At 43.7% G+C, this 23,381-nt stretch overlaps 1 protein-coding gene across 1 annotated transcript in view; it reads right to left on the reverse strand.

Annotated features, from left to right (window-relative positions):
- The window catches only part of LOC149451490 (SWI/SNF-related matrix-associated actin-dependent regulator of chromatin subfamily A member 2-like), a 191,083-nt gene that overhangs the window by 41,189 nt on the left and 126,513 nt on the right, over window positions 1-23,381 (reverse strand). The gene's annotated exons all lie outside the window — the stretch shown is intronic.

Consider the following 23,381-nt stretch of genomic DNA (forward strand, 5'->3'; position numbering starts at 1 on the left):
ATTCAGAATATGGATAAGAAACTGTACTAAGCTAAGACCGTCTGAAAAGAAGAGCCGAGGTAAATATACATGTAATATTAATTATTTATGCGGTAGCCATAATGGCATTGTAATACGGTTTGCATAATTTTCAGCTTTACTGGCAAGTCTTCTTGCATACGGCCTGAATATACAAAGTAGCATATTCTGCAATGTATATTAGAATTTTTTCCCAAAAAGTACTTGCATTAAAGGAAAATACATCAACATTCAGAAATACTGATTATGCATGTATTTTAATACACACAATTATTAAATCTATTTATGTTTAAAAAAGTTTTCATGTTTGTGAGAAAAGCATGACAGCAATTAGACAGTGTTGAACGTCATACAATTACGTTAGCAGGCAAATAGTGTGTGTTATATACATATATGTATATATTTAATACTCGGAACATTTATACCTGCATGTCCTACAGGGATTAGGGTGATCACAATTATCGGTCCTGAAGATGATTTGAGCTCAAGAAGCAGGTATATGATTATGGTATTAATAAAAAAAAAAAAAAGATAAATTGAACAAAATGGTGTATATATCCAGCAGTGGCATTGAAAATGTTATTGTTCTATATTGTTATTAGAGGGATGGGCTACAGATGCCTGATGGTAAGAATTCTATTGTGCCTTTAAATTAAAATGCATGCTGCCTCTGTATGCTTATAAATGACAAAAATGGAAAAAGGCTGCCGCCTCTCTACATACTAGAATGATTTCACAGATAATTTATGCATACAATACAGACAACTGGACTCCGAAAAAAATCATCTTGCTATAAAAGACTAGACTTCCAGTGATTAAGGGTGACAAGAAACAAAACAGAAAGAGAACAGAATGACCATCCAAATCTTCAGCATGGTAATTATAAATCACAAAGACAAATCCCACATTTCTGATTGGTGACGCGCTGCAGTGAGACCTTATTCAGTACGGTGACGCCTCTCCTGCTGATCGGCTTCTCAATTTAGTGAGGTGAATGGAAAGGCAGGCACAAGGACTGAGCAGCAAAAAGCTTAACCCCTGGCAGTCCGAGACCTGAAGCAAGAGAGAAATTAGGTCTGTTTGTACAATAGTGCATACTCGTCTGCACAATTAGCAAGACCACTTAGGGAAAATTCACAAAACACTGGAATTTGGATAACAACCAATGTATGCATTTATTTTAGCTAACAATCATTGATTTATGTATGATAATACACTCCCACTTTGACTTACTAACACAAGATATTCATGTGAAGACCTGAGCATCAGAACCAGAAGATCAGATTTTCAAGATCTCATGTTCTCCTGACAAGCACATCCACTTTTTTTTAGTGCATACTATTTAATTGCCCAGTTGGTGTATATGGGACTGTTCTGCAATTGCTTATTTCTAAGAACATTTCCATATAAACAAGGTTACCCTAACCCAGAACAATATTTTCACCGAAGAGGTTCAGATTTCTTCATAGCAGCTGTAGACCTCCTGGAGTCTCAGTTGCTGCAAAGAAAAGATCATCACACTACAAATGCAGGCAGATTTACCAGCATCGTACGTAGTTTGCAAAACCAGAAAAAAATTACAATATGCACTATTTGCACCTGCATGGATTGAGTGGCTGCCATATCTTTCTGTTTGTTGTATTTGCTGGATACGAGAAGTCTTCAGCAGATCTGAGCAAGTCTCCTGTGTATGTACCATAAGAATAATTTAGGTAGCCTTCACATAGGTCTGTTTAAACCACTTGCCTACTGGGCACTTTTACCCCCTTCTGGCCCGGCCAATTTTCGGTGCTGTCACACTTTGAATGACAATTGCGCAGTCATGCAACACTGTACTCATATGAAATGATCGCACAAATAGAGCTTTCTTTTGGTGGTATTTAATCACCGCTGGGTGTTTTATTTTTTGCACTATAAACAAAAAAATAGAGTGAAATTTTTGAAGAAAAAAAAGTTTTCTTTGTTTCTATTATAAAATTTTGCAAACAGGTCATTTTTCTCCTTCACTGATGTGCATTGATGAGGCTGAACTGATAGGCATCACTGGTGGGCATTGATGAGGAGGCACTGATATGTGGCAATGATGGATACCAATAGGCAGCACTGCAGCACACTAATAGGTAGCACTGACTGGCACAGATTGGCAACACTGTTGGGCACTTCTGGGGCTGCACTGATAATCAGGGCACTGATCATTAGTGCAGATGTCTGCTTTGACAGTTGCCAGTTAACAGCAGTACTTTCCTCACGCTGTGACAGTGGGAAAGTACTGCCGATAACAGGCAAGCATATTTACATAGTGGTCAGCTGTGATTGGACACAGCCGTTCATGTGGCAAAAGGCCACTGTGATTGGCCTTTTACCATGTCATGTGATCAGCTGTGTCCAAAAGACACAGTAATCACAGTGTCGGGTGTGCACAGCTGGGGGCGCATTCTGGGAGGATGTCAAATGATGCCCTCCCAGAACTGGACTACTGTGCTGTAGCCATCATTCGGCTATAGCACGGTGGTAAAGTGGTTAAGGCCGTATTAAACCCCAAACGAAATACTTATTATATTGCAGCTTACCAATTCTTAGATGTGAAGGCTACATTAGTTTTATTTTTTAGGCTTTCTTTCCTCCATTTTCATCTGGTTATCCAGCCAGTAAATCTGTTGCTTTTTAACAGAACAAGCTTCCCTGCAAACGTAGCAGTTTGAGTGTTGAGACCCATTTACCACTAACGGCTGCTTACAACAATCAGCTTTTATTTATGTAAAACCTTTATCCCAAAAGAAAAAAAAAAAAACTGATGCTGTAACTGCATGTGAACTGCTAGTACATCTAACACTTCCCTCCCCTCCAGACTGACAATGCTTGCTGTCCAAATGTGCCTCTGTGCTTCATTGAGAGTGGGGGCAATCTAATATGGGTCTGTTACTGGCCAAATCGCCAGGTGAAAACAGAGGGAAAAAATCCAGAGAAAAAAAGAAAAATGATGCAGCCACCACATCTAACGATTGGTAAGCACAAATGCTAAATGGATAGCACTTCTGCCTGGCAGTACTAGGGTCGTTGGTTCGAATCCCAGCCACGACACCTCCTGCCTGGAGTTTGCATGTTCTCCCTGTGCCTGTGTGGGTTTTCTCCGGGTACTCTGGTTTCCTCCCACACTCCAAAGACATGCTGGTAGGTTAATTGGATCCTGTCTAAATTGGCCCTAGTATTTGTAAGTATGAATGTGAGTTAGGGACCGTAGATTGTACGCCCCTTGAGGGTTAGGGACTGATGTGAATGTACAATATATATGTAAAGCGCTGCATAAATTGACGGCGCTATATAAGTATCTGTAATAAATAAATAATAAGTTGCATTATATTACATTTTTGCTTTTTGGTTTTAGTACCGCTTTAATGAATTCCCATATGTTACACTTATGGCACTTTATAGGAAAGAGCAAGCCTAAGAAAAAAAAAACTGCCTTGTAGTGGCACGAATATTTAACATTTTGGCAATGTGTGCAACTGAGACCAATGGTTATATTTGAAATGTGTACTGTATAATGCACTTCAAACATATCGAAAACCAAGAACAAAAATAGTGCAGCTCACCAGTCACAATGGCTGCATTAGTTTCATTTCAGGTAAAAAAACATCTTCTGAAAGTGCAGAAAAATACCTGTTGATCCTTTTAGATCCTTTGTCCTTGCAATTCCCTGTGCCACAAATGGAAACTCCAAGCAATGGAGTTGTTTTACTAAAACTGGAGAGTGTAAAATCTGGCGCAGCTGTGCATGGTAGCCAATCAGCTTCTAACTTCAGATTGTTCAATTAAAAGTGATCTCCACCTTTTGATATACTTTACATAGTTCCTTTGGGCCAGCTTGGCCAAAACAAACTATGTCCCCCACTAACCTGTGAGGCCGCTGGATGTGCGGCTACATACAGCATACTGTACTGTGTTTCAGGTGCGAGACAAGACTTCCAGTCTCAGACCCAGAGCACAGTAGAGTATCACAGCAGCACTCAGCCATTCAGAGAAAGCAATGTATTCTATCAATAAACACAAAGCTTCCACTGACTGGCTGGGTCAGAAGTTGTGACATCATTAGCCCGTCACTCAAACTCTCTCTGGAGTTTGCAACAGGATCTCAGGAGCTCAGTCAGAGTGACCATTGGGTTCTTGGTTACCTCTCTTACTAATGCTCTTCTCCCCCAATTGCTCAGTTTGGCAAGGTGACCAGCTCTTGGAAGAGTCCTGGTTGTGCCAAACTTCTTCCATTTGAGAACTAGTGAGGTGACTGTGCTCGAGAACCTTGAGTGCAGCACAACCTTTTTGTAGCCTTCCCCAGATCTGTCCCTTGCAATAATCCTGTCTTTGAGATCTGCAGGCAGTTCCTTTGACCTCAATGGCTTCTGCTTTGATACAGTATGCATTGTCATCTGTGAGGCCTTTTATAGAAAGGTGTGTGCCTTTTTGAATCATGTCTAATCAATTAAAATTTACCAAAGGTGAACTCCAATCAAGGTGTAGAAACATCCCAGCAATGAGAGATATAAGAGAAATAGAATGCACCTGAACTAAATTTTAAATGTTGTTGCAAAGTGTGTTAATACTTATGCCAATGTGATATTTCTAAAATTCTGTTTTCACTTTGTCATTATGGGGTACTACTGAGTGAAGATTAATGAGAAAAGAAATTAAACAACTGTAGTATATGGCTGCAACACAACACTTTGAAAACACATCAGATCTCAATGGGGAAAAACTGGACAGCGTAATGTGTTAGGAACGTAAGAACGTGTATAAAATCAAGCACCTAAGCATGCAGACTGCTTCTACAATCATTTGTGAAAGAATGGGTCGCTTTCAGGAGCTCTGTGAATTCAAGCGTAGTACTGTGATAGGTTGCCACCTGTGCAATAAGTTCATCTGTGAAATTTCCTTGCTACTAAATATTCCATGGCCAGCTGTTATGGGTATTATAACAAATTGGAAGCAACTGGAAACAGCAACTCAGCCACAAAGTGGTAGGCCACGCAAAATGACAGAGCGGGGTCAGCGCATGCTGAAGCGCACAGTGTCTGCAGTCAATAGCTAAAGACCTCCAAACATCATGTGGCCTTCAGATTAGCACAACAACAGTGCATAGAGAGCTTCATGGAATGGGTTTCCATTGCCAAGCAGCTCTATCCAAGCCTTACACCACCAAGTGCAATGCAGTCAGGTGCAGTGGTGTAAAGCGAGTGGCCACAGGACTCTAGAGCAGTGGAGACGTGTTCTCTGAAGTGACCAATCACGCTTCTCTGTCTGGCAATCTAATGAACGTGTCTGGGTTTTGTGGTTGTCAGGAGAACAGTACTTGCCTGACTGCATTGTGCCAAGTGTAAAGTGTGGAGGGGGGATTATGGCGTGGGGTTGTTTGGGCTTGGCCCCTTAGCTCCAGTAAAGGGAACTCTTAAGGTGTCAGCATACCAAAACATTTTCGACAATTTCATGCTTCCAACTTTGTGGGAACAGTCTGGGGATGGCAACTTGCTGATCCAACATGACTGCACACCAATGAACAAAGCAAGGTCCATAAAGACATGGATGAGTGAGTTTGGGGTGGAGGAACTTGATTGGCCTGCACAGAGTCCTGACTTCAACCCGATAGAACACCTTTGGGATGAATTAGAGTGGAGACTGAGAGCCAGGTCTTCTCATCTGACATTAGTGCCTGACCTCACAAATGGGCTTCTGGAAGAATGGCCGAACATTCCCATAGACACACTCCTAAACCTTGTGGAAAGCCTTCCCAGAAGAGTTGAAGCTGTTATAGCTGCAAAGGGTGGGCCAACTCAATATTGAACCATACGGACTAAGACTAGGATGCCATTAAAGTTCACAATAGTGATTCATATGGTGCTTCAGGAGATTCATATGGTGCTTCAGAGATTCATATGGTGCTTCAGGAGCAGCAGAGGGAGGATACTTCCTCCAAACTGAATGGCGGGAGTGGCACTTCACCCATCAGGTTGACTTCCGTGGTTGATCTCTTTGCTGCAATTGTGAGAAACCTAAAAAGCACCTTTTGGTGCAAATAGAGAGGTAGTTTGTGGTGTTTCAGTCTGATCAATCTTACTAAGCAAATGTTCAGAAACAGAGTCACCATTGGGGCTGTGCCACTGTTGTGGACACGAAGTTAACAGTACACTAAGGTGAAAAAAGAACCAAAATGCAGGGTCAAGTGACCAAAGGACACATTTCAGGCTCGCTCCACATGTAGAGTCCAGCGGGGTCTGGGTATGGCCACTAAAGCTAGTGCTGAGGAGCTGGCTATTTGGCTAGGTGTTAGGTAGAGACCAACAGATGGGCGAAGTGCTACAGTAACAGGTTACACCCTGAATATGTGAACGAAAGGTGAACTTATCCTTTAAACTAACCATCCACTGAACAGGTATGTGACTGCAACTGGCAGTGAGTGCTGAGGTGGATTCCAGGACTACTGGTCACTATCAGGTAGTGTATGGTAAGAAGTGCGCCAGATACATAAGGTGGTGTCAGTTAAAATGATTCTCAAACTTTATGGACAATCCTAAAAAAGAACAGTCATCCCTTAACTCATAATATAAAAAGAGAAGGGTTATTTCACTGTCTACACACTGCAATGAGTGTGCATTCAATGTTGCTGTGGGTGTTGGATAAGAATGAGTAGGTTCTTGGAGTCTACCACATCTTTCTGTTGAAGGCTTACCTTCATACATGCATTATGTTAAGTGTATGTCCAGCCAAAACTTTGTGTAGGTAGGTTTTAACTGCTATCCAGGAGACTGTTAGAGAGATTTTCCCTTACTTTCCATCACAGTGACAATGAAATCACTGGGCCAGAAGCAAAAGGAAAATCTGCAACAGGAACAAATAAATAAAAAGCGGATAGGGGTTATCCCCTCCCCCTACTCTACTAAAAAGAGAATTTTATTTCTGTCTGTGCTGTCTGTTCCTGGGACAGTAAAGAAAGGGAAACATTTTACTAATGGATCCATGGATAGCAGTAAAATTCATAGCCTTTCTCATTCAATTCCATACTAAAACAAAAGTTTTGGATGAACATACACTCTAAATGTATCTTTTAAGAATATCTTGAATCCAGAAGCAGCAGGTCAACAGAACTTACTTTTCAATTCTGTTCAGCTTTCTAATCCTACCAGGAAAGTTACATAAAAACATGATGGGATCAATAAAAACCCATCTTTCAAATAACCGCCATTAGAAAAAAAAATTTAATTAACATTAAAGTATTCAAAGTCTTCTCCTCCTCATGCTTATTTGCTGTCAATTGTAGAGCCAATGTGTTTCTCCTATATACCAGATTTGTCTGGGCTCCTCTCCCATTCTCTGAAAATTGTCAAACAAGCAGCAAATACCAAATGTGAAACAAATAATATTTGTACACAGCACAATTCATTCAGCAATATTAGAATAATACATTTTTTATACTACCATAAAGTCTCTTTTCTCTAGTACATTGAGTAACACAGGGAAACGTTTGGGTTACACGTCTGCCTACAGGAGGTAGGAAAAACAAACAGAAAAATTTTCCTCTACCAACATGCCTCAGTTTTGTTAGTAAGCAGTACATAGGGTCAATAAAAAACAGAGGGACAGGACCCGTGTCCTTCAATGTACACTATCCATTGAGGGACACAGGAATTCAGGAACAGCTTTCCAAAAGCAGCACATCTGAGAGATGGTCAACAGCCATTACCAGAACCAGAGGAAACCAGAAACTGTCCCCCTTTAAGCATTACTGAATATTAAAATTAAAACAACAAAAAAATGTTATCCTTACTTGCTCTGTGCAATGCTATTGCACAGAGCGGCCCCAAACCTCCTCCTTCTCGGGTTCTCCCACCAGTGTTGTCCATTCCCTCTCTTCATTGTCTGCCCCATAGCAAGCAATGTGTGGGCTCACTCCGGAGCTAGGCTCTGTGTGCCCCCTTCCTCACTGAATCCGTTTGACAGCAGTAGAAGCCAATGGTTCCTGCTGCTGCCTCACTGTCCAGCAAGGAGAGAGAAAACAGTGATGCTGTTCTCTGGCACAGCGCTGGATCAAGATCAGGCTCAGTTAAGTATTTATGAGGGCTGGGGAGAGCTAGTCTTGAAACGATTTTCTCCTTAATGCAGAGAACGCACTGTATGCTAGCATTATGACAGATTTACCTTAAAACAATGCCCTCCAGCGGTGCACTGTCACCACTGACGGTCTTACGGTTTCAAGGGCTCTGGTCTTTTGAATGACCGAAACCACAATGATGTCACTTCGCATCACAGCTCTCGTGACATGCCATCCATTGAGAGCAGACACTGAGCTCATGCCGGAAGAAGCTATAAATGAAAACACCACCAAAAACATGCGAAACAAGACAACTGCCTGACAAAATAAAAACAAAAATATACAAACAGCGTAATACGGTCAACAATAAACAACTCTGGGTCAAACCCCAGCAGAACAAGTTGCCAGAGAGAACCATGGACAAAACAGGTCCACAAAAGGAGAGCAGCTAGTCTTCAATGAAAGGGCCAAATTTTACACACCCATCTCTTGGAAAAAGGGATGGACAATACTAGGATAAGAACCAGACAACCCTCTCACATAAGATATCTAGGGGGAGAGATAAACCTCACAGTGTAATATTATAAAAGATGAGCAAAAATTCCCTTGAACTGGAAACAGCTCAGGGGTACCAACCCTAAAGTTAACCTGACTAAGGGAGAGGGATGAAAGAGTCAGAACCAAGAAATAGGTCAGGAGAAACCTCAAACCAGCTATAGAGAATAGACCAAACTTGAGGGGTTCGGGTACCAAAGGGCCCTATCCACAAAAGAGTATACCCTCAAGCAGGAAAAAACAGGGTCCTCTGGCACATGGTCTCTTCCTGCAGGAATTGAGTTGCACCCTCTCTCTCTCAAAGGAACATATATAAGGGAGACCATGCAGTTAAGTATTGTCCATTTCATTCAGTGTAGAGACCAGGTCACATGTCTTGACACAGGGAGGACTCTCAAACCTTCCCAGAGGTTCCTACAAAACCTAAGTGATATCCAACAGAGTTGAGGTCAAGGGACCAACTTATGTTGAGATCAAAGAAACAAGATTTCTGAGATTTCAACGCCGTCTCCTACTACATCCTGCTATACAGACACAGACCACTGCTCCCCTGACAGAAGCCACTCCTCCAGTGTGCCCACTCAAATGACAGAGGTAAGGGTAGCACGACTGCCTTCGCTTCCCCAGCTAGATCAGAGGAATCTGAGGTATCACAGCCTGACACAGTGCTGTTGGCGGAGCTCAAAAACATCCAGAGCAGCCTGGCTTCTCTCTCTTTTAAAACTGAGCTGAAGCATTGGGCATTGTGCATAGAAACCTTTCCGAAACGAGAGGTGGGTGAAATCAGACACCGAACTGCAGCTACTGACACACGGGTCTCTACCCTGGAATCCTCCCAAGCTACACATGCGACCCAAATCATGGCACTGGAAGCTATGTTGCAGCATCATCTTACCACTTCATAGTTTCAACTGCGAGCGGAGGAGGACATAGAAACCTCAGCAGTAGAAACATATGGTCCAGAGGCATACCAAAGGACAATGTCCATTGTGGTTCTCCCAGCCTAGGTAACAGCAATCTTTAATAAAAATTTAAAAAAATAAAAAATTGTGCCCCCACTGTGGCAATTGAGCTGTACTGTGTCCATAGGGTGCTAAACCCTAAAATGTCTGGCAGAACGCTCTTGAGAGACGTTCTCTGCAGGGTGCACTATTTCAGGAGAAAGGTGTGATTTTACAAAAATCATGGCACCTGGGTACCACGTTGTTTGATGGGCGACCATCCACCTTCTCCCTGACCTATCGCAGATTACACTGGGGATGCGACTTATAAGTGGGCCTATTCCTTCCACATTGTTATTAAAGAGGACAAGCTGCAGGAACACTTTCACTTAATTGGTATTGAACCAATGTCAGTTCCTAACTGTCTGGAAATACTTGCAAAGGAAGCTCTAACCGCATCCTTGTCAAATTCTCTGCCACAAAGGAAGACAGTGCCTGTGCTCTCGGCGTGCTAATGCCCCAACACTCTGAGCTTTTCCTGTAGGTCTCTGAACTCTGAGTGGAGCTTTCTTGGACATATTTTACTGGACTTGGATCAGGTGAATCAGTAACATCTTTTAGGGGAGCCTCCTCACCTCTCTCTGCAGTGCAGCATCTTTAAAGTAAGATATGCAATTACATTGTCCAGACTCCTGTGATAAGATGGTTGATAGGAGGTTGTACTCACCTATTATAATTCTACTATGGTCACCCACTGGACTCCTGTTACCTTAAAGAAAACATGCTTAGTTTAAGCACATCCCATCTAGAGTGCCCTTGGCTCTTTCACACCATAACTCTTGCTTATAGTCCAGTGCTCAACAAATGGGCTGCATGTTAGTCACTTGTATATTGTTTTCTAGTGGTTTATCTTTTCGTTTTGGTTCTTCTTAAAACTGGCTTTGGGACAGTACCTACATGACTTCTCTGTCTTCCTGTGATGAGCTGAACCCCAAAGCCCCTTGGCGTGGGTCTGACCTTCCAAGTGACAATGGGTGCTTCTTCTGTATAGGAGTAGTCTGTGTCAGGTTTATTAATGACCCTTAGGCTGTATGCCTAGTTAACCCACTGGACAACTCTACTTTCAGGAGTCTCATGTTCTTGCTTTACCATAATGTTGAGGAATAGGTTATTTCTTATTGTTGTCTAAGTCTACTATCGTCCCAAATATCTACCTCTCTGAGAAATGACAACTCTAGCAGTCTTTACATGCAGGCCTTGCTCCACAAAGGCAGGTGGATATGATGCCCATGCCCACTCTGTGTTTCTCTCATCAGTACTAGGGCTTTGTTATGCCAACAACCAGTGGGACCATTGATTCAGGGTATGATTGGAGGTACTCGATCAAACTCTGGGTTATATTTTCTTATCTACTTGCCCTATAATGTTGGTGTGACACAGCTGCTTGGTTGGAGTATTGCTGTAGAGCAGTGGTTCTCAACCTTTCTAACGCCGCGACCCCTTAATACAGTTCCTCATGTTGTGGTGACCCCCAACCATAAAATTATTTTCGTTGCTACTTCATAACTGTAATTTTGCAGTAGGAGGAATAGTGCCACGTCATTGGTGTCAGTGGGAGGAATAGTGCCCCATCATTGGTATCAGTGGGAGGAATAGTGCCCCCTTCATTGGTGTCAGTGGGAGGAATAGTACCCCGTCATTGGTGTCAGTGGGAGGAATAGTGCCCCATCATTGGTGTCAGTGGGAGGAATAGTGCCCCCTTCATTGGTGTCAGTGGGAGGAATAGTGCCCCGTCATTGGTGTCAGTGGGAGGAATAGTGCCCCGTCATTGGTGTCAGTGGGAGGAATAGTGCCCCGTCATTGGTGTCAGTGGGAGGAATAGTGCCTCGTCATTGGTGTCAGTGGGAGGAATAGTACCCCGTCATTGGTGTCAGTGGGAGGAATAGAGCCCCATCATTGGTGTCAGTGGGAGGAATAGTGCCCCATCATCGGTGTCAGTGGGAGGAATAGTGTCCCATCATCGGTGTCAGTGGGAGGAATAGTGTCCCATCATTGGTGTCAGTGGGAGGAATAGTGCCCCGTCATTGGTGTCAGTGGGAGGAATAGTGCCTCGTCATTGGTGTCAGTGGGAGGAATAGTGCCCCGTCATTGGTGTCAGTGGGAGGAATAGAGCCCCATCATTGGTGTCAGTGGGAGGAATAGTGCCCCATCATCGGTGTCAGTGGGAGGAATAGTGTCCCATCATCGGTGTCAGTGGGAGGAATAGTGTCCCATCATTGGTGTCAGTGGGAGGAATAGTGCTCCATCATTGGTATCAGTGGGAGGAATAGTGCCCCATCATTGGTGTCAGTGGGAGGAATAGTGCCCCATCATTGGTGTCAGTGGGAGGAATAGTGCCCCATCATTGGTATCAGTGGGAGGAATAGTGCCCCATCATTGGTATCAGTGGGAGGAATAGTGCCCCATCATTGGTGTCGGTGGGAGGAATAGTGCCCCATCATAGGTGTCAGTGGGAGGAGGAATAGTGTCCCATCATCGGTATCAATGGGAGGAATAGTGCCCCATCATCGGTATCAGTGGGAGGAATAGTGCCCCATCATAGGTGTCAGTGGGAGGAGGAATAGTGCCCCATCATTGGTGTCAGTGGGGGGAGGAATAGTGCCCCATCATAGGTGTCAGTGGGGGGAATAGTGCCCCATCATTGGTATCAGTGGGGGGAGGAATAGTGCCCCATCATAGGTGTCAGTGGGGGGAGGAATAGTGCCCCATCCTTGGTGTCAGTGGGGGGAGGAATAGTGCCTTATCCTTGGTGTCAGTGGGGGGAGGAATAGTGCCCCATCCTTGGTGTCAGTGGGGGGAGGAATAGTGCCCCATCCTTGGTGTCAGTGGGGGGAGGAATAGTGCCCCATCCTTGGTGTCAGTGGGGGGAGGAATAGTGCCCCATCCTTGGTGTCAGTGGGGGGAGGAATAGTGCCCCATCCTTGGTGTCAGTGGGGGGAGGAATAGTGCCCCATCCTTGGTGTCAGTGGGGGGAGGAATACTGCCCCATCCTTGGTGTCAGTGGGGGGAGGAATACTGCCCCATCCTTGGTGTCAGTGGGGGGAGGAATACTGCCCCATCCTTGGTGTCAGTGGGGGGAGGAATTGTGCCCCATCCTTGGTGTCAGTGGGGGGAGGAATTGTGCCCCATCCTTGGTGTCAGTGGGGGGAGGAATCGTGCCCCATCCTTGGTGTCAGTGGGGGAGGAATAATGCCCCATCGTTGGTGTCATTTGGGGGAGGAATAGTGCCCCATCGTTGGTGTCAGTGGGAGGAATAGTGCCCCATCGTTGGTGTCAGTGGGAGCAATAGTGTCCCATCGTTGGTGTCAGTGGGAGGAATAGTGCCCCATTATTGGTATTAGTGACACCAATGATGGGGCACTATTCCCACTGACACCAATGATACTTACCTTGCAGACCCCTGCTCCAGCCTGGGCTCGCTCGCTCCCTCCCTCTCCCATGGTACCGACACTTACCTGTCAGCTGTCTTCCTTCTCCGGCCGCTCTCCTCCTCTTCACTCGCTCGATCTTCGCGGTGCCGCTCGGCTCCTCCTCTCCAAGCTCCACCTCCTTGCCAGTGATTGGCCGCCTGTGTGCCTCTCCTGAGCTACAGTGCCGGCGGCCAATCACAGGCGAGGATTGATCTTGAGGTGTGTCCAGATGACAGGGGCGGCATGTCATCCCGCCCACACCTGGAGACGGCGGTGGCGGCGGCGAGGAGCGGTGTCTCGGTTCCTAAGACCATCGGAAATATGTGTTTTCCGATGGTCTTAGGCGACCCCTGTGGAAGCGTCGTTCGACCCCCAAAGGGGTCGCGACCCCCAGGTTGAGAACCGCTGCTGTAGAGCAATTTGGCTGATCCCATGTCCAGTAATGTGTACATTAACGAGTAGTCCTTTCAAAGTTCCAGGCCTCACCATTGAAACACCCTTGGATTTTCTCTTGCTTCTCGGTTTCACCTACTCTTTTTACCCATCTACTTTGACCAACCCCCTCCCCCTTTTTTTATTTGAATTGGGTACTGAGTTTGGAGTACCATTAACAGAAGTGAAGCCATGCCTGTGGAAAAAATGTTATCCCTCAATGTGAAGCGACAATCTACCTGAGAAAATATCACAGATTTTAAGAGAAGTATTGCAGAATCATAACCACATTGTTTTTTCAGGAGTCCCATTTTAGAGACAAATCTTCCCAGATTTGGAAATGCACAATATCCTTTCATTTACCACAGTTGCTTTCCTAATTCCAAGTTCCAGGGAAAGAGCGGGTGGGGGATTCAGTATCTTAATGTCTAACAAAATAGGCTGGTCAAGTGCTGATATTCTCTGGAATGATATGGGTAGATTTCTTTTCATTAAAGGTTCTATTTCTGGACACCAAGTTACACTGGCTAACATTTATGCTTCTAATATGGGCCAGGTAGGGTTTACTGAACTGTGCCTCTCAGAATTTGTGGAAGGCATATAGCTGGTTGGAGGCAACTTGATGCTTTGTTGGATTTTAAAATCTTCACAAAAATTTTTGTCAACTGTCTCCTTCCGTTCATACCCTCACTGGTTTAGAATGAACAAGTGTAATGTATCCCAAATATGGAGGCTAGGGATGATATGTGCATGGCATTAAATTTAATCCACTTGGCCTGATCAAAGGATATGCCGACACTGCCGATTTCAGTGGATGTGAAAAAGGTCTTTAATTTGGTCAACTGGGCCTTCATGAAATGGGAACTCCAGCATATTGGCCCAAGGACCAATATGTGTGTACATGGCTAGATGGCATTCACGCTCACCCTACAGCGGCGTTCCAGGACAATGAAGCGCTATCAACAGGATTTTCCTTGAGCAATGGAACCAAGCAGGGGTGTCCATAATCCCTTCTAATATATGTATTGGTACTAGAACCCCTACTATGTCAAATCAGAACTAATCCAGACATAAGAGGTTTCCAAAGCTCGTGCACTCACCATAAAGGTAGCAGCATACACTGAGGACCTATTCTTCTTTGTAACCTGCTCTGACATAACTATCCCCAATTTATTACAAGAACTACACATTTTTGTGGGCATTTATAATTATAAAATAAATGTACACAAGTCGGAAGCCCTAAACATCAATTTTGCTCCAGATTCTCTGCAACGAATACAATACAACTTTCCCTTCACTTGAACAAATAAGAAAATCAAATCTTATGGCTCTCAGAAATCCTGAAAGAAATTCCCTTCATGGCTCATGTCATCAACAAAGTCAGATCTTAAATAGTATTTTAAAAATTACAGTCCTCCCGAGACTGTTATAGCTCCTGTAGACCCCTTCCAGTGATTAAAGAGGAATTCTCGGCCTTTCTCTGGAGTCATAAGACAAAATGGATAACTTAAAGTCTTTTGGCTTTGCAAAAGAGAGAGGGGGCATTGGCATTCGAACCCTTTCAAATATTTCTATGCTATCCACATGTCAAGAGTGGGGCTGGCGCAGCTTTTTTCCCTCCCCTTCTGTTACAGAGCCTACCATGGCAGACCTCAGGCATTCAACATCAGACATCAGGCTCCCATCCTTATGTCTCCAATAACTTGAGGTTCTGACCCACCAACTTTTGGGCAATGGATCGCTATGGTAAATTAAATCAATTACATGGAATGCCGGAAGGTGGCTATAAAATGTAAAAATGAACAGTTCTGTAAAACGTAGTGCTATTGGGCAGGATTTCTAGTACTCACAAGAATACACTTCAAACCTAGCCAACTTACACTGCTACTGTCTCAGTAGAGAACATATATTGTTCTTGATAGTCTACTGCCCATGTGGATATGTTTTCAGTTCTGAGCAGAACTCCAATTACTCTTTACACTTCAGCCAAACCCCCCCCCACCCCCGGCTTTTTTTTTCTTTTTACTTTTTCTGAACTTATACAGCCTCTTCCAGCCCTAATACCCTTTTTCTTCTCACTTGTTTTGGTCATTCTGAACCTCTTACATACTAAAAATTTTTTTTTACTTTTTAAATAAGTCCCTTAACAATTAAAACGCCTGATTGAATTCTTCACTGTAGGTGGAGTATATGGGGTCCGAAAGTTTACCTACCTCTTAGTCATATGGCAACATTGTATTCTTGCTTTGACATTACTACTAAGTTGTCTCTGAGTAATCAATCACTTATGATCTCCAATGTGCCATATTGTTCTGTACTGAATATTACAGTTTTGTGAACTATCATATATGCATTGCTGAAGGACAAAATAAAATAACATTTATAAATAGAGAGGGTAAGTGAACCAGATGTTCCTTGGATGGCTCATTAACATCACTCATTAGCTAGAAACCGTGATGTAGGGTAGAATAGAGGGTCAAAAGAAAACAGCTCCAGCTTGTTGGAAAGAGCCCAGGGTTCTCCTGTAGGAAGTCTGAGGATTTCTACAGGAGGAGTGGAGTAGAGGATATGTATAGGGTGCATCAATGGATGAGGCTGTGGACTGAGAGATGTCAGCTGGGGATGGAGGAGACACTGGACAACAGGCACCGGGCAGAACTTCTAGGAGTTGAAGCAAACTCTGTATGTGAAGAGGATAGAACAGGAAGGCGCTTCTAAGTGCAGTATATCCAAAAGAATCTTTAATAATGACGGTTAGAAACACTTACAAACTTGTAGTTAAAACAGGCTCAATAAAATTGTCAGAGTACAGAGGCTCAATCCACCACGTGAGAATCCGCTGGGATTTAGGAAGGTCGGTTGGCATGGCCTAAAAAGCCCAAAATTTTAGTCCCATGGTGGATTTACCGTGCTGTTCAAGAAAATGTGGGGGGACGCTATGTTTGTCAATACCATCTTCAATGAGGCGGCGGTGCTTCCAGAAGCGTTTACGCAGAGTGCGGATGGTCCTACCTTCATAATATAGGCCACAGGGGCATGCCAGACAGTAGACTACAAATTCTGAAGAGCATGCCTGGAATGCAGCAGTCTTGTATGTTGTACCTTTTATGTGAAATTCTTTTTGGCCATGTTGGACAGAGAGGTTTATTACATCGATACATGCCAACAATCGGAAATAGTTGGAGGGTAGTAGAAGGAGCTCTGCGCATGCTCCGAAATGCGTCACCGTTCCACGCCCGTTCATAACCCACATCACCTCCGGTTTTCTGGACAGCGTGCGCTCCAGCATGCATTCCAGTGATCCCGGAACTTACGACGGCCATCTTGGGCATCTGATCCTCAGCTCCCCCTGCAGCTGCTGGCCGGCACAGAGTGTTCTTGCATGGTGGATTGAGCCTCTGCACTCTGACGATTTTTTTGAGCCTGTTTTAACTATGAGTTTGTAAGTGTTTCTAACTGTCATTATTAAAAGATTCTTCTGAATATACTGCACTTAGAAGTGCCTTCCTGTTCTATCCTGAGGATTTCTACAGTATGTACCAGGTTTTTCTGGCCCAGTTTGGTAGCAGAATAATCCCGGTCTCCCTCTCCCACTCTGTTTAGTGGGGTAGGCGAGATAGAATGCTCAGTGGAAGAAAAGCATAAGTAGCCGTAACTGAGGCCAGAGCTAGAGGATTTATTTATTTATTTATTTATTTATCGAGTTTATATAGCGCCAAAGGGTTTGCTCAGCGCTGTACAATAGAGGGGGGACAATACATGAAACAGTACAGTAACATCAAACAGCACACAAGGGGTAAGAGGGCCCTACTCTTTCGAGCTTACAATCTAGGAGGGAGGGGGTAGAGGTACAGGAGGAAATGGCTGTGGGGGATGGAGTGGTAGGAGGAGGGAAGGGCAGCGGCTGTTAGGTGAGGGTGGGGTAGACTTCCCTGAAGAGGTGGGTTTTCAGGGAGCGCCTGAAGGTGAGGAGGGAAGGTGACAGTCTGATGGATTGGGGTAGTGAGTTCCAGAGGATGGGGGAGGACCTGGAGAAGTCTTGCAGTCGTGCGTGGGAGGAGGAGACCAGGGAGCAAGATAGAAGGAGGTCCTGTGAAGAGCGAAGGGTACGGGTAGGGTGGTACTTGGGAATCAGGTCGGTGAGGTAGTTAGGGGCAGTGTTGTGAATGGCTTTATAGGTCAGAGTGAGCAGTTTGAATTTAATGCGTTGGGCAATGGGGAGCCAGTGGAGGGAGAGGCAGAGGGGGGTGGCAGAGGTGGAGCGGCTGGTGAGGTGGATGAGTCTGGCAGCTGAGTTTATGGATCTAGGATACCCACATCCAGAGTCCCCTATGTTTGGAATTTTAGACTGTACACAGCTGGATAAAGAGCACATTTTCCTTGGTCCAGAAGCTGGTGGCCAAGATAATGTGGATTGGAGAGGTCACTGGGCAAGGAGTTTCTGTCCATAAGAGAAAATGGGGTTGTGTCATTCAAGACAGCTCCTCATGCTCTTCTTGATGGTTGGTATATGTTACTGTGGTAGCATTGTCAAACTTCACCCTATTTGGTTTCTTAAGAAGGGAAGGTGTAAGATTTGATAAAAATTTATATAACTGCGTTTAGACATGAACTGAAATATGTACATCTGCATAGCTAACCAGGGGCTAGATAAATACGAGTCCATTAATATTTGACTAATTAGACCCCAGCCCCACACCTGGACAGCGTGGTTACTGAAGGGGGAAAGGTGGAGTGGACATTCTTAATACTAGTACCCTCTGCAAGGGTTTACTGCCAAAATCAGGCTAGAATGACAGTTTACCTCCTGGGCTGGGAGACCTTATGGACATCTGATCAAGAATTCAATTATAAGCCTGGAATGTACTTTTATGACCTTTTGTTCAAGATATCTCTGACTACAATTGCCAACCCCCAGCTGGGGGTGTGGGTCTCAACCCTAGTCAAAAAGGACCCTGGTATGAGAGTCAATAAGAATGAGTGAGGATGTATGTGTAGAAGCTTTACATCCCTTTCCTTCCCCAGTCACTCTCCCTACCCATTGTATTACCCTATTTCCTTATTTGTAAATATTATGTATTTACAGTCAGGTCCATAAATATTGGGACATTGACACAATTTTAACATTTTTGCCTCTATACACCACCACAATGGATTTGAAATGAAACGAACAAAATGTGCTTTAACTGCAGGCTGTCAGCTTTATTTGAGGGTATTTACATCCAAATTGGGTGAACGGTGTAGGAATTACAACAGTTTGCATATGTGCCTCCCACTTGTTAAGGGACCAAAAGTAATGGGACAGAATAATAATCATAAATAAAACTTTCACTTTTTAATACTTGGTTGCAAATCCTTTGCAGTCAATTACAGCCTGAAGTTTGGAACGCATAGACATCACCAGACGCTGGGTTTCATCCCTGGTGATGCTCTGCCAGGCCTCTACTGCAACTGTCTTCAGTTCCTGCTTGTTCTTGGGGCATTTGCCCTTCAGTTTTGTCTTCAGCAAGTGAAATGCATGCTCAATCGGATTCAGGTCAGGTGATTGACTTGGCCATTGCATAACATTCCACTTCTTTCCCTTAAAAAAACTCTTTGGTTGCTTTTGCAGTATGCTTTGGGTCATTGTCCATCTGCACTGTGAAGTGGCGTCCAATGAGTTCTGAAGCATTTGGCTGAATATGAGCAGATATTGCCCGAAACACTTCAGAATTCATCCTGCTGCTTTTGAAGCAGTCACATCATCAATAAATACAAGAGAACCAGTTCCATTTGCAGCCATACATGCCCATTCCATGACACTACCACCAGCATGCTTCACTGATGAGGTGGTATGCTTAGGATCATGAGCAGTTCCTTTCCTTCTCCATACTCTTCTCTTCCCATCACTCTGGTACAAGTTGATCTTGGTCTCATCTGTCCATAGGATGTTGTTCCAGAACTATGAAGGCTTTTTTAGATGTCGTTTGGCAAACTCTAATCTGGCCTTCCTGTTTTTGAGGCTCACTAATGGTTTACATCTTGTGGTGAACCCTCTGTATTCCCTCTGGTGAAGTCTTCTCTTGATTGTTGACTTTGACACACACACCTACCTCCTGGAGAGTGTTCTTGATCTGGCCAGCTGTTGTGAAGGGTGTTTTCTTCACCAGGGAAAGAATTCTTCGGTCATCCACCACAGTTGTTTTCCGTGGTCTTCCGGGTCTTTTGGTGTTGCTGAGCTCACCGGTGCGTTCTTTCTTTTTAAGAATGTTCCAAACAGTTGTTGTTTTGGCCACGCCTAATGTTTTTGCTATCTCTCTGATGTGTTTGTTTTGTTTTTTCAGCCTAATGATGGCTTGCTTCACTGATAGTGACAGCTCTTTGGATCTCATCTTGAGAGTTGACAGCAACAGATTCCAAATGCAAACAGCACACTTGAAATGAACTCTGGACCTTTTATCTGCTCATTGTAATTGGGATAATGAGGGAATAACACACCCCTGGCCATGGAACAGCTGAGAAGCCAATTGTCCCATTACTTTTGGTCCCTTAACAAGTGGGAGGCCCATATGCAAACTGTTGTAATTCCTACACCGTTCACCTGATTTGGATGTAGATACCCTCAAATTAAAGCTGACAGTCTGCAGTTAAAGCATATCTTGTTCGTTTCATTTCAAATCCATTGTGGTGGTGTATAGAGCCAAAAATGTTAGAATTGTGTTGATGTCCCAATATTTATGGACCTGACTGTATAACCTTATTTGTAAATAGCCTAACCCTTGTTGTAAGAGTTAGTCGACTTTCTTGGAATCAAGACAACCCAAACAGAGCACATTTCACAGAAGGGTCCAGTGCTGTAGAGATAACCTCACAGCTGTTTGGAAAATCTTCCAATTGTGGTGATACATCTGGACAAGAAATTTCTTGGGTGGGGAAGACACTAATGTTTTAATTCAGGGAAAGGGAGTTTGCTTCTTCCTTGCTGATAGAAGGTTTAGTTAGAGTGTTCTTAGTGAGACTGGGCAAAGGACACGGTCTCTAAAGAGGCAAACCGTTTTACCCATGGAGAATCTGTGGTATTTCTGTAGAACCTCAGTAGTGGAGTACTATTTTTTTTTGGATTAAAGATATTTAAGATGCATCTAGAATTAGATCCATATACCCTAGGCAAATGGAATCTGTAGTAGCTGACTACCCAGCCAAAGGACTGTAACAGGTGTAAAGTCTTTGCACATTTCCATTCAAGATATGAAGAGGATACTTCCTCCAGGAGAAGGTTGTCTAGACAGTCTGTCCCATTAGAAGAGTCAGGAAGAATACCAGGAGTTATGTCAACATCCTAGGTAAAGGATTTTGATGACTTCAGTTAGGCTTTGGCATCATGGACAGGTTTTAGTAGAATCCCCTGATACTGCGCAGTAGAGGTCCTGGTAGAACAGCTACCTGGGCAAAGGGGTGGTGCAGGGCCTTTTGCAAATCTGAATGTTCTTAGGTCAGTTTTTAGGCAATTTGACAGAAGGAAGAAATGAGGAGCTAGAGTTTTGGACTATATTTCGTAATCCTCTTTGAAAGCACCTACTGAACCCATACGTATGGGATACCAGTAGTCCGGTGAGATGCACACTGCAGCAGACATCCCCTCACTCCTAAGTGTGAGGGTGCTCTTCATTATGAAGAGGGCTTGGTGACCTTTTTGGGCCAGACCTTGTGCCAGGATGAGGGCTGAACTTAGATTCTGAACTTGAAGCCTGGGAGCAGCATAAAGGTGCTCTGCATTTAGAGGAGGTAAAACACCTGAAGAGGAGGGTTTGTTACCTTTTCAATGAATTGTAATTTGTAACTTCAATGAATTGCTCAAGTGTCTTACCAAACAGGCATCTTTCTTGAAAAGGTATACACGAGGAGCCTCTTGCAGGCAGGTTCAGCTGTCTAAGCTTTTAGCCAAAGAATCCTCCTCATATGAACAAGGATGAGAGCTATCCTAGATATTTGTCTTATGATGTGTTCTGGGTACGCAAAAAAGAAGAACAGATGGAAGAATTTGTAATTGCTCTACATATGCTCAATCCTGAAAAACAGGGTCATGGTTGTTCATTGTCCTGGTACAGTTAGCTTCAGTTTAAAATACTGCAGTAGCAGCAAAACCTGGCTGAAGGGCTGGGCCAGCAAGGGTGAAGAGAGCTTTTAGCGGCTTCTAAAATTTTTTGTCCACACAGAGTTTTTAAAAGATGTAACATCTTCAACAGGCAGAGTGAGATGTTTCTTTAGGACAGAGACTGCAGGGTCAACCACAGGCATAGCCTTTGTAAACTCTTTCACCTGGATAGAGTTTAGAAAAGATTTTTGGGAAGCAAAAATCATTTTAGGAGTTTTCCAATCATAATAAACAGTCCATTCTATCTGTTTCTGAACAGGGAATGTTTTGCAAGGGTCTTTTTGTGCCCAAAGGGACCTAGTGAGATGGAAAAGAGTCTACCTGTACAAAGACAAAGGTTTTGTGGGCAGATGCTACTTTTCAACATTCGCAAGCATGTTAAAGGAAGCTCCCTCTTAAATATAGTGACAGTGTACGTTAGAGGACTCTTCTGCAACTTTCTCCAGCACTGCTTCAATGTCCTTTTCATTGTCCTCTGAGTCCATGTCATCAAACACCAGTATATCAGTATTACATGGTACTTGTGAAATATACAGGGTGATCCTGTCTGACCACTTCATGATGCTGGACTGTATATAAAGTCCAGGCTTAGCCCAACACAAAGGGCATACTCCAGAAGGGACATTCAGGGATTGACATCCTTTGACATGGACCACAGCCCTGGACCTGTATAGCACCCTGCAGCTAACTCAACGCGTTGCATCAAGTGCCAGTGTATTACAGAGGTGGCACCGATCCAGATACATGGCTTGGGTAGGGTTATAGGGAAAGTTCACGGGGGGGTTGGGGGAGTGGTAGTCCATAAACACGTGAACACCCCAAATGACTCTTCTGTGCATTGAACCCATCAAGCACTCCTCCAACAGTATGCCACACCCTTAACCAGATTGTTAGAACCCACAAACACAGAAGTCTAAAAGCGCTCACTGGACGGCTGGATCGATCAGCTGCACGCCCTTGCCAGTATCCACAGAAAATTAGTAATTCTTGGCATGGAAAAGACACAAAACAGACCCTATAGTGTCATGACTTAAAGAGACAACACAACATAGTCCATATATGTTTATTATTAGTTTTGTATCCAATAATATTGAGTATTTTTTACATGACAGTTTGAATAATTTAGCACGTTTTTTTGCAAGTTCAATTTCATGCCTTTTAAATTCCAGTACATCAGTGTCTCTGCTTGTAGTTGTAAAAACTGCATCACCACCCAGTGATGGCTCTAGGATCTACAAGACTACTCCATGCATGTGTAGCACTGGGAAGACAAGTCAGATTTCAAGTGGTCTTACACTACTGTAGTAAGATTTGCTGTGCATTAACAGAGCAAACTGCCTCCACGGAACTTTCCAATGCTGTAATTATCCACGTATGGGGAAAGTAGGGTTTTTAGATGTTACCCCTTGTTAACGTTATGTGTCTTATATTTTAGATGATTTCTATAACAAAACAATTGTTATGGCATAAAAGTATGTAATAGAAGCAAAAACAGTCATTAGCATTTTTTTTTATATATATACACCACAGGGCTTCATATTTGTAAACACATAGCCATGCATACCAAGCTGTTAAGCAAGAAAAATCATTGCAGGCCCAAACTTTAAAGCTGAATTCCAACTTTCTTTTTACTAGAACTGAATGTAAAGATCCATACCAGCATAAATCATACCTCTGTACCATGTTGCCCGGTTGTCTGCAGATTCCTAGATATTCTGGGTTTAGTTGTTGCTTTGTGTCATGTGACACTCTGC

The sequence above is a fragment of the Staurois parvus genome, unplaced genomic scaffold (assembly GCF_062004578.1).
Source record: "Staurois parvus isolate SC_StPar_1 unplaced genomic scaffold, SC_StPar_1.0 ptg000537l, whole genome shotgun sequence".
Taxonomy (NCBI): Eukaryota; Metazoa; Chordata; class Amphibia; order Anura; family Ranidae; genus Staurois; species Staurois parvus.